The sequence below is a fragment of the Schistocerca cancellata genome, chromosome 1 (genome assembly GCF_023864275.1).
Source record: "Schistocerca cancellata isolate TAMUIC-IGC-003103 chromosome 1, iqSchCanc2.1, whole genome shotgun sequence".
Classification (NCBI taxonomy): Eukaryota; Metazoa; Arthropoda; class Insecta; order Orthoptera; family Acrididae; genus Schistocerca; species Schistocerca cancellata.
The window spans coordinates 1,098,735,844-1,098,752,626 of record NC_064626.1 but is presented as its reverse complement, the minus strand read 5'-3'; positions in this window follow the sequence as shown (position 1 = coordinate 1,098,752,626).

The following is a 16,783-nucleotide window of genomic DNA, read 5'->3' as shown; positions in this document are numbered from 1 at the left end:
TCTTTTCAATATGTCTTTCACCATTACTCATCCTGTTTGTAAAATAAACTAAAAAGATTCAGCGTATGCAGTCCGTGAGTATACGCAGCCGCAACAACAGTTATTTGCGTGCACGGCATATAAACTTCCAGGAAAGACACAAACACACGCGTATACAAATACGTAAGCCAGAATTTAGAGACGTTCACACCAATGATGAAAGATGATGCACACATCTATGGAGATACTCAAGTGTTAGAATCTCGTCAAGCACTGAACGTCGTTTTATTCGGAATTTTAAGCAGAAAAGGGTACATGAGTTGCTTGTACCTCAACTTGAAAGAACTACCAGTCTGGCCAATGTACTTCGAATTGCAACTGATTATACTGAATTTTGTAGATGGCAGCTTTATCGTATATATCAAACTTCTGTTTTAAATTATCCCTTAATTAACATCAAAGCATGTTGTTGTTTGTAAAAGCGCCTTCGACTTTAAACAGATTGAATGTTAGCTACTTTTTGAGACAGATCACCAAAACAAGGGTTCGTGACACTCTTAGTAATCTGTATGCTATTCGCATTTAGCTTCGTAAGCTGTTATTTATATAATGATTTATCCAATACATTTTCGTTGTATCTATTAGCTCTGGCTGTATTATAATGTTGTTGTTGTTGTGGTCTTCAGTCCTGAGACTGGTTTGATGCAGCTCTCCATGCTAGTCTATCCTGTGCAAGCTTCTTCATCTCCCAGTACGTACTGCAGCCTACATCCTTCTGAATCTGCTTAATGTATTCATCTCTTGGTCTCCCTCTACGATTCTTACCCTCCACGCTGCCCTCCAGTACTAAATTGGTGATCCCTTGATGCCTCAGAATATGTCCTACCAACCGATCCCTTCTTCTAGTCAAGTTGTGCCACAAACTCCTCTTCTCCCCAATCCTATTCAATAACTCCTCATTAGTTATGTGATCTACCCATCTAATCTTCAGCATTCTTCTGTCGCACCACATTTCGAAAGCTTCTATTCTCTTCTTGTCCAAACTGTTTATCGTCCATGTTTCACTTCCATACATGGCTACACTCCATACGAATACTTTCAGAAACGACTTCCTGACACTTAAATCTATACTCGATGTTAACAAATTTCTCTTCTTCAGAAACGCTTTCCTTGCCATTGCCAGTCTACATTTTATATCCTCTCTACTTGACCATCATCAGTTATTTTGCTCCCAAAATAGCAAAATTCCTTTACTACTTTCAGTGTCTCATTCCCTAATCTAATTCCCTCAGCATCACCCGACTTAATTCGACTACATTCCATTGTCCTCGATTTGCTTTTGTTGATGTTCATCTTATATCCTCCCTTCAAGACATTGTCCATTCCGTTCAACTTCTCTTCCAAGTCCTTTACTGTCTCTGACAGAATTACAATGTCATCGGCGAACCTCAAATCTTTATTTCTTCTCCATGAATTTTTATAGCTACTCCGAACTTTTCTTTTGTTTCCTTTACTGGTTGCTCAATATACAGATTGAATAGCATAGGGTAGAGGCTACAACACTGTCTCACTCCCTTCCCAACCACTGCTTCCCTTTCATGTCCCTCGACTCTTATAACTGTCATCTGGTTTCTGTACAAATTGTAAATAGCCTTTCGCTCCCTGTATTTTACCCCTGCCAGCTTTAGAATTTGAAAAAGAGGATTCCAGTCAACATTGTCAAAAGCTTTCTCCAAGTCTACAAATGCTATAAACGTAGGTTTGCCTTTTCTTAGTCTAGTTTCTAAGCTAAGTCGTAGGGTCAGTATTGCCTCACGTGTTCCCATATTTCTACGGAATCCAAACTGATCTTTCCCGAGGTCGGCTTCTACCAATTTTTCCATTCGTCTGTAAAGAATTCGCGTTAGTATTTTGCAGCCGTGACTTATTAAACTGATAGTTCGGTAATTTTCATATCTGTCAACGCCTGCTTTCTTTGGGATTGGAATTATTATATTCTTCTTTAAGTCTGAGGGTATTTCGCCTGTCTCATACATTTTCCTCACCAGATGGTAGAGTTTTGTTAGGACTGGCTCTCCCAAGGCCGTCAGTAGTTCTAATGGAATGCTGTCTACTCCTGGGGCCTTGTTTCGACTCAGGTCTTTCAGTGCTGTGTCAGACTCGTCACGCAGTATCGTATCTCCCATTTCGTCTTCATCTGCATTTTCTTCCCTTTCTATGACATTGCCCTGAAGTACTTCGCCCTTGTATAGTCCCTCTATATACTCCTTTCAACTTTCTGCTTTCCCTTCTTTGCTTAGAACCGGGTTTCCATCTGAGCTCTTGATATTCATACAAGTGGTTTTCTTTTCTCCAAAGGTCTCTTTAATTTTCCTGTAGGCAGTATCTATCTTACCCCTAGTGAGATAAGCCTCTACATCTTTACATTTGTCCTCTAGCCATGCCTGCTTAGCCATTTGGCACTTCCTGTCAGTCTCATTTTTGAGACGTTTGTATTCCTTTTTGCCTGCTTCATTTACTGCATTTTTGTATTTTTTCCTTTCATCAATTAAATTCAATATTTCTTCGGTTACCCAAGGGTTTCTACTAGCCCTCGTCTTTTTACCTATTTGATCCTCTGCTGCCTTCACTATTTCATCCCTCAAAGCTACCCATTCTTCTTCTACTGTATTTCCTTCCCCCATTCCTGTTAATTGTTCCCTTATTCTCTCCCTGAAACCCTGTACACCCTCTGGTTTAGTCAGTTTATCCAAGTCCCATCTCCTTAAATTCCCACCTTTTTGCAGTTTCTTCAGTTTTAATCTACAGTTCATAACTAATAGATTGTGGTCAGAGTCCACATCTGCCCCTGGAAATGTCCTACAATTTAAAACCTGCTTCCTAAATCTCTGTTTTACCATTATATAATCTATCTGAAACCTGTCAGTATCTACAGGCTTCTTCCATGTATAGAACCTTCTTTTATGATTCTTGAACCAAGTGTTAGCTATGATTAAGTTATGCTCTGTGCAAAATTCTACAAGGCGGCTTCCTCTTTCATTTCTTCCCCCCCAATCCATATTCACCTACTACGTTTCCTTATCTTCCTTTTCCTACAACGAATTCCAGTCACCCATGGCTATTGAATTTTCGTCTCCCTTCACTACCTGAATAATTTCTTTTACCTCATCATACATTTCTTCAATTTCTTCGTCATCTGCAGAGCTAGTTGGCATATAGACTTGTACTACTGTGGTAGGCGTAGGCTTCGTGCCTATCTTGGCCACAATAATGCTCTCACTATGTTGTTTGTAGTAGCTTACCCGAACTCCTATTTTTTTTATTCATTACGCCTATTTGATAATATCTTATAATATTCACCTCAATCATTCTACCATGTTTGCTCATCATGGTACTAAACGCACAGTCTATTAACGAATATATCAAAAATCCATTGTTACCGGCATTCTGTTCGAACAGTTGTGCGACGAGTGCTCGCGCCACTTCTCCTGGAGCACTGTCTTTGGAGTGAAGGGAGCGGGGCACGTTCGCGTTGAGGTCGTTTACTGACAGAAGCAGTGAGTGAAGCAGCACAGACTGTGCAGGTCTACGGGGCAACGGGCTGGCTGTTCGTTCTACACTCTGTTCGTCATAAGAATGAATCTGATGCAAACAGACACAAACGCGATGGTTGGTCAGAAGCATTAGCACACGTACACTGGTGTTCTTACACTCTTGGAAGTAGGTCCTATTTACGTATTAAATATCTTGTTATTAAGTTACGTTAAACGCAAGTTTAAGATATTCTGATGTATTAACAGCCATCAATGTTTTCCTTAATAAAGTCTTATCTCTGTAGTTTATATTTGACAAAAAATAATAAAAAATAATAATATTATGGATAGGGATTTTAATTTTTTTTGTGTAACCTCAGAACAAAATTGCTTCTCATTTATTGTCTCCGTACTGAAATGCATTCACATTTAATGTACCCACAAAATTCTTTTCTCATTGAATGTAAGCTCGAAACAGAAAAATTCCTAAACCTCGTAATAAAAAATAAATTCAGTAACCTGGTAAATTTTGGACGACAGCAGTGCTGCATCATGGCCCTGTAAGATCATTCTGAATAAAAAAAGCAAAAATTCTTACCTCAATAAAAACGGCGAATATATCTGCTCTTATATAAAATTTTTCCGGCACAGCTCTGTGCAATTCTGGACGATAGATTTGTCATTTATGAAAGGAAGCAACTGATTTTTCTTTTGCAACAATAGGAATGATCATGGATTGAAGAAATTAGTAAATTCTTTAAATTGAAATGAATGTTTGTTAGAAATTACTTTATATCACGAAGATTATTATTAGGACATATTTTTAAAGATTTACATGGGAGTTCATATAACATTACTAGATACGCGCGAGGCTGCTTTTTACCTTACACAATAATACTCAGGCTCCGGCATCGCTGCACCGCGACCGGCCCAGCCAACACGATACACTATAGCAGACCGCAGACAAGCGCAGACTAGCAACAACTTACAACTTACTGCTACAGCTACACAGTACCTACTCAGTCAACACTGCTCTCTGGTCAGCGATTCTCTTATACCTTGCATATCGCAGGCAGCGCATGAGCAATACATCGAAATTACATCTGCTCGGACCTCTTATAACCGTCTCTATAATGTTGTGCTCTGATTGTCGCGCTGTTAATAGGCAGTATGAAAATGGCTGAAGCTGCTTCCTCCTCCGTAGAGAAACACACTTGCGGAACACGATTAAAAAGTTCCGAGTAATAGGATGTTTTAATGTTTTTAATAAATTTGCAGAAAAAATCGGCATTGAATTTTTCCGAGGGACTGTATTTGATACAGTTGAGATATGGAAACGTATTAGATGTATACGCAGGCGCTGACTCCGTGGGGCCTGAGTGGGCCTGAGCCCCCTCAAAAATTCGTTTGAGGGGTAGGGAGGGAGATGCGGAGCCTCCCAATAATTTAAGAATTATTAGTTATATTATGCTTTGTAAAATCACAAAATTACGTTGGAATTTTTTATTTTCCTTGTTTGACTACAGTTACCTTTTAAAACACATTCAGTAATGAGCTGAAACAAGTAATTATTACGGCAGTAAGCAAATGCCCACCCTGCTGTCGCAGTCATTCAGTGTGGTTAGTTTTGTTCAGTGCATGGTGCAGACGTGTTTAGTGTCCCGACTTTAGTGTCTAGTGGACTATCTGACATGACTAAATTTTATTCGTTTACTTTAGACTCATAGTATATTGTGAATCAAGTTTGCAATGGATAAATTTGTTACCAAAAAGGCGCGTTTGTAAGTAGATGATACTGAAAGTCGCCCTCCAACAATTATTGTGTCGTCAATTGCTTCATCGTCTTCAGGCGAGGACTGTTCACAGCCAAAACCTCGATAATACGGTAAGGGAAGATCATTTCAGAAGTCTTGGTTGATCAAATATACATGGCTAGAACATGAAATATCTACCGAAAAAGCTTTTTGCGAAACCTGCAAAGACGCAGATGCTAAAAACCTACTACAATTTTCTTCAAAATAAGATGCATTTACTTCTGTAGGGTTTTCTAACTGGAAAAAAGGCTTCAGAAAAATTCCGTCTTCATGAAAACACGTTTACGCATAAAGAAGGTGTTCTGAAACTGAATTCTATCACTTCTAACAATCTGCGTGGTGTCTGTTGTTCTATGTCGTGCCTCCCTACCACTTTCGCGCAACGACGCTCTGAGCGTGTTTTTTAGGGAATTGACTAGTTTGAACCTGGGGCCTGTTGCGGGTAAGGAGACGCCAGACCATACATGGCATGTAGAGTTCAGAAGAGTTCAGTGAGACTAGCGATGATATAACCAAATACTTAATGATTTCAGCGTCAGCTCCACTGCACTCCCTGTAAAAGAATCTTAATACTAACTAAATTTAGTGGAAGGGGTTCAAGGCTTTCCTATTTTTAGTTATCTGGTAAAATAACGTCGAAAAAGCAGTTAAGTTTACCATTGGAAATTTTATTCTACTCACAAAACATTGTTTATAAATTGCACTATTGATAAAAGGAAATGTTTTAATAGAGGATGATAAAAACCAACTGCGTTCAACAAAAAAGTGAACGAATATTCCCTGAATGGGTTTCCAAGTTCTACAATGGATCCAAGGATGACCTATACCATATCACATCTATAATCTAGGTTTAAATTAAGTTTCACAAAAGAGAAAACTATCAAAATGGTCTACAGTGACCCTCAATTATCTTTAATTACTTATCTAACTTGTCGTAAATTGCAGTGGCTGGTGTGGCTTCTCAATAATTATATAACAGAGAAATCATCGCATTTCAGATTTTAACTTACGTAACAAATGTGAATACCATGAGATTTAATTGACGATCGACACTAGTATTACGTAAAAAGGGGATGTAACAGAAGAGACTTCTGCAGTTCTGAGTGAAGCCTTATGGGCTCAGAAATGTGGCATCGCGTGCGTTCATTACCTTGTCGGTGTTCGTCAGGGGGCGGCGGCCGGCACAGCTTCATACAGCTCGCCTTCTCGGAAGCAACTCTCTCCTAACTTCTCCTTACTACAATTTACCAAAGTTGGTTTAAAAAAAAAATATCTGGCTGTGTTTTCATCTGACCAATCAGGGTCTCAATGTTAACCTTAAGCTCTGCCTACAAAAATTCTATCTATCCAACGAGAAACGTTATACTTTTCGTGGTGGGGCAATGTTTTTAAAGTTTGCAACGTAACAGAGACGCGAAAAAGTCTCACGCTAAAACTTGCAGCTGGTGTGGCCCTTTTAGTGTTATCGTAAGATCTACACTGTTCTTCTGGAGGGCCCTATCTTTTAACATGGGCTGGGGGCTGGTCCAGGCGGTTACTTTTCGTGGTGGGGCAATGTTTTTAACGTTTGCAACGTAACAGAGACGCGAAAAAGTCTCACGCTAAAACTTGCGGCTGGTGTGGCCCTCTTAGTGTTATCGTAAGATCTATACTGTTCTTCTGGAGGGCTCTAGCTTTTAACATGGGCTGGGGGCGTGGTCCTGGAGGTTAGCTGGCAACGTGGGTGTCCGTCCGTTATCGTAGGGCCTTCTAGCTTAACACGGTTCTGCTTTCGGCTTCTGTTCTCGTTTCTCCCCTCGGAACTGCGTCTGTCTCACGGTGGGAAGGTATGCCATGCATTTAGGCATTCTTGTGTTAGTCTGTGGTATTCAATTTGCTCACTCGTTACTCGTATTGCTTTGGTTAATTTAATGTCACGATTTATTCGGAGCTATGTGACATACTACTGGATTTGCTTATCATGTCAGGGTTTTCATGGAAGGTGTTGGATTTGCGTGACACCTTACACACTAACTGAAGTGTGGCCTCCCAATTGAATGAACAGTTAGTTGGTGATATGAAGGAAGCCCGTTTAGCTCTTGAGACAATTTTTACTACCGTGCAATTTCTATGCTGACAAGGACTAGCGATTAAAGGGCACAAAGATATAAACTCAATTTTTTTTCAACTGTTTGAACTCTGAAAGAATGATATACCTGAGTTTAAAGTTTGGTTAGGGCGTTTGGGGTATAAGTGGAAGTCCCACGATATTCAAAATGAGATCATTGATCTACTAGGAAAGTCTCTGTTGAGAAAGGTATTGGCTTCAACCAAGAAGACTGAACATTTTTCTATTATGGTTGACGAAACAAGTGATTCTTCGGTTCACGGACAAGTCTCATTTTGCATTCGTACTGTCGATTATTCCTTAGTCATCAACGAAGACTTTATTGGCTTATATGACACCCCCAACACTGAATCACACATTCTGTTTCGTATTTTAAAAGACGTTTTTACTCGTCTCTATTAGTCAATGGATAACTTAAGAGGACAGTGCTATGACGGTGCCTCGAATACGAGAGGTAAGTTCAAAGGACTAAAAAAGTTTGTTTCGGATACACAACCGAAAGCACGCTATGTGCAGTGCACTGCTTACAGTTTAGACTTGCATTTATAGACAGTCTCCGCCATCTTACGTCTATGAGGGATATTATGGCTTTAGTTAAGGACTTAATAAACACCGTAAGAGAATCCAACAAAAGGATGGGACTTTTCAGAAGCATACGCTGTGAGAGCGCCAACTACTAAGCTGGTCTATGACCCCTTTGCCCAAATCGATGGATTGTGCAAGCTTCTACTATCTTGAGAATATTGAAAAACTTTGAAGAACTTCTAGAGTCATTTGAAACTATTTCGCGAAGTAATGAAAATAATGGAGAAAGTAAAATGGAACCACGAAAGTGGCGCTTTAATAGCCAACTGGGTGAGTTGTTGCGGCAGCGAAATGAAATGAACACACCGTATCATCTTCAATTATTTGTATTCGTTCATCAGTTTTGGTAGCGGCTCAGTTACATCGGATATTAATGAAAATATTTTAGATAAAGGTATGCGTCCCACTCTATTTTTGAAATCGAACCTATGTTTTTTATTATAATACTTCTGCTATTCTTCTTCTTCTCCCTTATGCTTTAGACCAGCTGGCCCATTTCCATTTCTTCTTCTATCCATGTTCTCTTGGCCTATCAACGTTCCTTTTTCCTTTAGGTTGTTATCTATCACTTGTTTTGGCACACGTTCATCGTCCATTCTTTCTCTAAGTTCTTTCCATTCTTTACTGCGTTCCTTCACATTCTCAGTTAATTTATAAAGTTCTACATTCTCCCGGATGGTCCCATTTTATCTCATCTCGTTACTCACTGGACTGTTCTCCAAAATCTCATCTCGGCTCCCTGAAGTCAATTATATGTTGTGGAGTTTCACTTCCACATGATCCACAAGGACTGACATAACTTTATAAAATTCTAGCACTGTATCCTTTCATGCTGCTACGCATAATAGGGAATTTCTTAACGCTTTTCAGTGTTCACTTTGCAGAGATATGGAATGGCACATTCCTCGAATTTGAAGGTGTTAAGTTTTTCAGTAGCTTTGTTTACTAATATGAATTGGCATTTTCAAAGAATCCTAGAATACCGTGGACTTTGCTAGGTTATATACTTCACGTAGAACTCTCTGTAAGTTATCGTTGTTATCCACAACTAGAGTCTTTTCTTCATAAAATGTAAGGATTTTGATAGAATTTCTACCTACGAGACCATCCTCTACACTAAATTTTATAATCTATTGTTCCCATTCTCTCAAAAGGCCGTCTAAATGTAAATAAAAACGTAATACAACACCATTCTGAGACACCATTATTGATATTTCTTCGGGCGATAATTCCAGATTATTGCTTTACGTTTATCTGTTGTCATACTAACATAAAGGAAAATGGTGATGGTTGCACCAGATGCACAACGGCAATGTGCTCTGAAGCCAATCCAGAACATAAATACTCATATATGCGGGGTGAGTCGCTAACTTTTGCATCTTAAATTATTTTTAATTCGTTAAGGACATTTCTGATATGTTCTCACCTAGACGGACAGTCACAAGGGACACATAAAACAAACATTAATGCGCTTTCTCAACTCCTTTAATAACCGAGATACATGCATAATCTTTGGATTCTCTGAAAAAAAAAATGCCATTGTTTGTAGCCAGAACAGACGGTATGGATGAGATGGACCCAGTGATACAGCTGTTTTGTAGATCTAACGTGGAGTAAATATACATTGTAAGTAGGACTATTTCTGCTGTCATTGTGGCCGTTGAATTGCTGTCCACTCAGAGATTTACGCTGTTCTCCAAGGAAAGTTGCGCCGCCTGCTATTCCAGCCGCACTATTCACCCTCCATTGCAACTTTCAGTTTCTTTATTCTTACCCCCACACATGTACATACATCACAATATCCTAACTAACATATGACGTTCTTATTATTAGTTATCATTGTTACTATTGTAGTATGCTAGCACATGATTTTCATGTCAGTTGCAACACATAACCAAGTCCAACAAATATTGCAAACATGACATACAGCACAAATACAATCGTATGTTCCAAGCGTCCAAGGCAGATGTGAATATCTCTGATCTGAACTACAGTGCCGGTTACGTGCGAGATTAAATCACTAAAAATGCCCGTAACAACCATTCAACATGTTGAACAGAAGCAAATTGTTGTAGCACTGAACAAGAAGACTGCGGAAACTGTTCCCTGATGAATAAACTATCTTTTGATTTGAGTCGTCGCCAATCTGTCAGATATGATGGTCAGGTTATGCAGATTACTACCTCCGGATGGTAAGTCTGTTCTAACTACAGTATAGATCCGAGTATCCGGCATCATTTTATGATTTATGTCAGAGACGACTGAAGTCTAGTGGAACGAAGCGAGTTCGGGCCAGCACGGGGTGTAAACGGCCTTGTGTGCAGCAATTTGACGCCGTTTGCAATCTACAGCATGTTAGTCATTTATGATATGGACAGGTTTTGGAACTAATTTAAGAATGTTGGAGAAGTCGCTAGGGTGCACTCATAAAGGTGTATTATCGAACAATATCTAACCATCTAAACAGTTGTGCCCGTGAGCGGAGGCAAAGACTGAAATGGTTTGCGAAATGCAATGATGAAAGTCTTTTATAATTGTTAAATTCAGCAGTGTGCAAGAATTCATATTAACTTCTTTACTGTTATGCTTATTGATAACAACTTTTCAAGGCAGGTTGGTCAAGGTGTTTCAACTTGTGTAAATCAATAAACTTTAATGAACTTCGCTATTACTTGCGAAGTTCACAAATCAAAAACTGAAATCAAGGTCTGTGAATTTTTTAATTAAATGTTTCAAACCTCGCTGGTGCATTTTGAAACTACTTCTCATGACACATCACACTGATGTACATGTAACTGTATCGCACCTAGTGATGGCAGTATGCAGCCGAAATGCATTGTGCTAGTAAATATCATGTAAAAGTGATGAAAGCAGCAAAATAATTTCGTAATAATTGTCAAAAGGATTTGACTGTTTGAACCATGCAATACTTTTGCATAAGTTGGAACGTTATGGGCCTAGGAAGAAGCTCAATAATGGTTCACTTCAAGTCTGGAAAGTACGAAGCAGAGCGTTGTCCTCCAGTGACCACAAACAGGGAAGAGGTTTGAATATGAATGGTATCATGTAAACTTGGTATGCTAGAGGGTAAGTTCCGGGTCCGTTGCTTTTCGTGATGTGTACCAATGACATGCCAGTAAAAATAACACATGCCTGAAAAAATTTTCTCTTTACAGATGACACAAGTGTTGCTGAGAGAGAAATGGAACATAATATAAATGATGTAGCTAATAAGGTAGCTAGTTACAACGTAACATGGATTTTGGAGAACAAATTAACGATTATGTAAGTTCATATGCATCTACAGCCGGTGTAAGTTTGAATAAAAACATTCTGGGTATTAGGGTGCGTCAGTATAAAACAGTAAAACAAGGGAAATGCCGATGTTTCGACCGTCTTTCGAGTAGTGCTTTTCAGTTAGTCGCGCTGAAAAGGACCACTGCAACGTCAATCAAAACGTCGGCATGTGACTGTTTCAGTATTTCATAATGGCGTCACCTACTAACGAAAATCATTTTATTCAGGTTTAAATTACCACTAAATTGCACGATACTCAATGCGTGCGGTTTCTGACTTGGAAATTCTCTAAAAGATAAATTCTGTTGCCCAAATAGTCAGTGAAGTCGATTATAAATTTTTAGAACTTAGGGTAAATGACAGGCTTCCTTGGAAGGATCATGTTCAAGATATTGTGCTGAAACTGAATGCTACCTACCTTCACTATGAGAGTGACATCCATTGTCTGTGACACTGTTATATCGTATGGTACTACATTATGGGGCAACTCTGTGCAGTCACAAACAAATACTTAGCCTAGAAAAGGGTGGTCAGTCTGATCTGTAATATCAGTTCGTAAACTTTGTGTAGACAGTTGTCCAGGCGTGACTTTGCCGTTCCTGTTCACACATTGCGTCATAGGATTTGTTGTTGACATTATTATCTCATTGAGAAGAAATTTCAATATTCATCCGGTGAGTACTAGACGGAAAAGAATAAGAAGCACATTGACAATTGTTCCTTAAATACTGAACGGAAAGGAGCTCACCATCCAGCGAGTTTCATTTTCACAATGCTTCCAGCAGAAATGAAAAAACGAAGTGACGAAGTCAAGTATTCAGATCCAAGTTGAGATGTTTCCTTGCGGCATACTGCTATTCTATACAGGAGTTCCTCACAGTAGTTGAGAACTTTTCTCAATCATTTGTTATTTATTCACAAACTCTCTCCCACAGTATTTTTTTTTTTCCATTTCATTAAAACTTTTGGTTACAATTTTCTAAGGTATATACTGTAAACTGTGCTGAAGCGATCCATGAGTAAGTAGGTTTCGCTCGCATAGATCCATGGAATCTAACACATATATAAGCAATAGTTTTACTGTATCGGTCATCAACTCTAAGAACTGTTTCGTGTATTTCTACATTCCTGTCGTTTCCCACCTTCTCAATACACTATAACTGCTTCATTGATTATTTACCTTGTATACACGTATCTACTAGACGTACCTCTGTGATTCATTCCTTCCACAACTCCTTCAGCTACAGTTTTCAGCAACCACTCATGTAAACTGTGCCAAAACCATACTACCACTTTGTTTCACTATGTTTTTATCATTATTTTTCTCGCTGACTCATCTCATTTTCTATTACAGCAATCCATCCCACGTTCAGCAATCTCGTGTAATATTCTATTCTATAGGCTTTTCATCGTTTCACCGTGCAGCGCAGAATATAAAACCGTGATGATACGTACACTAAGTGTGTCACTAAGTGTATCAGCTAACAATGTGCACATAGCTTATCACTGTGCCGAAGTTGCCCGGTTCTGCGAAGCGCCAGCTATCGAGGGAAACACTGTGCGCTGTCCACGTGTTGACAGCTGCGAGGGCCACGCCGATCATCCATCGTCTCAGCGCCGCTGTGGGACATATCGACTGCGCAGCGAGCGCCCTGCGCTGGACGGCCGGCAGCGGTCGCAGCTGCGACGCAATTACGTGGTTCGCTGCCCTCATTTGTCACCAGACAGCGACCAACAGGCGCCGGCCTCGGAGGACACCACCTGCTGCGCCACAAACCCTGTAGGGCATTCATAGGACCTCAGCCTTCTCTTATCCTGACTTCCAGTTTACCGCTATGTTCTTGTTCCAAACTCCTTTATTTAGAAGTTCATCTCTCACCTAACTGATTTGATGCGGCTTTGTCGTAACTCCCGTAGAGGTGACGACCTCTGCTTCTCAGAGTCCTTTGTTGGATATCTAAATCTGTATCTTCATAGATACTCCGCAAGTCAAGGTACGGTGCGTGGCGAAGAGTACGTTGTACCACTAGGTCATTTCCTTTCGTGTTCCATTCGCAAACAGAACGAGGGAAAAACGACTGTCTGTGCGCCTCCGTTGTTGTTGTTGTTGTGGTCTTCAGTTCTGAGACTGGTTTGATGCAGCTCTCCCTGCTAGTCTATCCTGTGCAAGCTTCTTCATATCCCAGTACTTACTGCAACCTACATCCTTCTGAATCTGCTTAGTATATTCATCTCTTGGTCTCCCTCTACGATTTTTACCCTCCACGCTCCCCTCCAATGTTAAATTTGTGATCTCTTCTTATTGTCAAGTTGTGCCACAAACTCCTCTTCTCCCCAATTCTATTCAATTCCTCTTCATTAGTTATGTGATCTACCCATCTAATCTTCAGGATTCTTCTGTAGCACCACATTTCGAAAGCTTCTATTCTCTTCTTGTCCAAACTGTTTATCGTCCATGTTTCACTTCCATACATGGCTACACTCCATACAAATACTTTCAGAAACGACTTCCTGACTCTTAAACCTATACTCGATGTTAACAAATTTCTCTTCTTCAGAAACGCTTTCCTTGCCATTGCCAGTCTACATTTTATATCCTCTCCACTTCGACCATCATCAGTTGTTTTGCTCCCCAAATAGCAAAACTCCTTTACTACTTTAAGTGTCTCATTTCCTAATCTAATTCCCTCAGCATCACCCGACTTAATTCGACTGCATTCCATTATCCTCGTTTTGCTTTTGTTGATGCTCGTTTTATATCCTCCTTTCAAGACACTGTCCATTCCGTTCAACTGATCTTCCAAGTCCTTTGCTGTCTCTGACAGAATTACAATTTCATCTGTGAACCTCGAAGTTTTTATTTCTTCTCCATGGATTTTTATACCTACGCCTAACTTTTCTTTTGTTTCCTTTACTGCTTGCTCAATATACAGATTGAATAGCATCGGGGAGAGGCCACAACCCTGTCTCACTCCCTTCCCAACCACTGCTTCCCTTTCATGCCCCTCGACTCTTATAACTGCCACCTGCCTTCGTATGAGGCCTAATTTCTCGTTTCCTCTCTTTGTGGTCCTTAGGCGGAATGTATGTTGGCGGCAGTAGAATCTTTCGGCAGTCTGCTTCAAATGTCGGCCCTCTAAATTTCCTCAATATTGTTTCTCGGAAAGAACCTCACCTACCCTCCAGGGATTCCCATTTGAGTCCCCGAAGCATCTTCGTAACACTCACATGTTGTTCTAACCTACCGATAACAAATCTAGCAGCGCGCTCTGAATTGTTTCGATGACTTCCTTCAATCTGACCCGGTACGCATGCCAAACACTCCAGCCATACTCAAGCATAGGTCGCACCAGCGTCCTATATGCGTCTCCTTTACAGGTGAACCACTTTTTCCTAAAATTATCCCAATAAACCGAATCGACCATTTGCCTTCTCTAGCACCCCATATCGCTTTGCAGCGTTAAGACCAGATATTTAAAATACTTGACTGTTAAGCAGGACACTAGTTAAACTATGTCCGAAATGTACAGGTTTGATCTTCCTACTCATCCGCATTAACATATGTTTTTCCACATTTGGAGCTAGCTGCCATTATCACACCAACTGAAAATTTTGTCTAAGTCGTCTTTTATCTTCCTACAGTCACTCGACACCTTACCGGACACCACTGCATTATCAGCAAATAACCACAGATTGCCGCCCACACTGTGGGCCAAACCATTTATGTACGCAGAGAACAACAGCAGTCCTATCACACATCCCTGTGGCACACCTGTCGATACCCTTGTCTCCGATGACCACTCGCCATCGAGGACAACATACTGGGTTATATTATTTAAGAAGTCTTCGAGCCACTCATATATCTGTGAACTTAATCCGTTTGCTCGTACCTTCGTTAACAGTTTGGAATGAGGCTCCATGTGAAATGTTTTCCGGAAATCCAGAAATATGAAATCTGCCTGTTGCCCTTGATCCATAGTTCTCAGTATATGATGTGAGAAAAGGATAATCTGAGTTTCCCCCTTCGAATTGTGCCTCGATGACCAGCGAAGATGTGTCTGGAGATGACCTACACAGAGGTGGAATACCAAACTGACTATCACTCGTTATACAGCCCGACAATCAGGAGTGGTGACCTGGAATGAGAACATTTGGAGCATTATGGACGCGCTTTCCAACCAGATTGTGATTTTGATGATAGAACTCGTCGTTTGGATAGAATTTGGCACTATATCCCACAGGAAGACATTCAACGACTCTTAATCAATGTCAGGACGAACGTCTTCCTTCTCAGGTCCAGAGGTGGACCAAGACATGATGACCTTGCTCAAATAGTGAAGCTCTTTCTCTTGAATAAATCATCACACTTTTCTGAAACTGTAGTCATTTGTCTATCTATACATGTATATCACATTTACCGATTTCCATTACATTCGGATAATTCTTTCGTGCTTCGGAAGATGGAAATTAGCTTATCCAAACAATTATTGTAACTAGTTCTACTTAATAGAAGTTTTGATTTTCATTTTCCTTTTTAAACGCGGAGAGAGGTGCACCCAACAGTCAACAGCGTTCCTTAGGTTTCAAACAGCATAAAGCTAACGCTACGCCAACTAGCTTTAGGGGGCGTACAAGAAAAAAGACAGGCTCACTAAGTGCATGCCTAAAATAAAGTACGCTGGCCAGAGAGTAATATTAAAGGAAAGGTAACACAGCGAGATACAACATTGATTACGGTTTAAAAACAGAATCAATGACGTTGGGTGCACAGTATTATACAGAAGAGTACAAATTTGAACTTACCCAGACTCCTCTTTAGACCTAGTAAAGATTTTGGACACAACAGCTGCTTTACACACACATGTACCAGAGCTTAAGTAACTAGCTGGAATAATGGGAATTAGTACACAACAACAAAAAACAAATAGCAACTGGCCGAATCAGTAGCTTCCTCGTAACAGCAGTTATTCGCAATCAATGTCCCATCGATTGTGTGCCCTCAAACATATACATACATCAGAGCATAGGCCTCTAACAGAAACATGGCGTGTTAGTATACATACATCACAAGTGACCAAAGGAGCGTTTACGCAGAACAGCAATTATTCTAATATCGTGCCCCGTAGACTGGCCACACCAAGAAACGTACACTACTGGGCATTAAAATTGCTACACCACGAAAATGACGTGCTACAGACGCGAAATTTAACCGACAGAAAGAAGATGCAAATGATTAGCTTATCAGAGCATTCACACAAGGTTGGCGCCGGTGGCGACACCTACAACGTGCTGACATGAGGAAGTTTCCAGCCGATTTCTCATTCACAAACAGCAGTTGACCGGCGTTGCTGGTGAAACGTTGTTGTGATGCCTCGTGTAAGGAGGGGAAATGCGCACCATCACGTTTCCGACTTTGATAAAGGTCGGATTGTAGTCCATCGCGATTGCGTTTTATCTATCGTATCGCG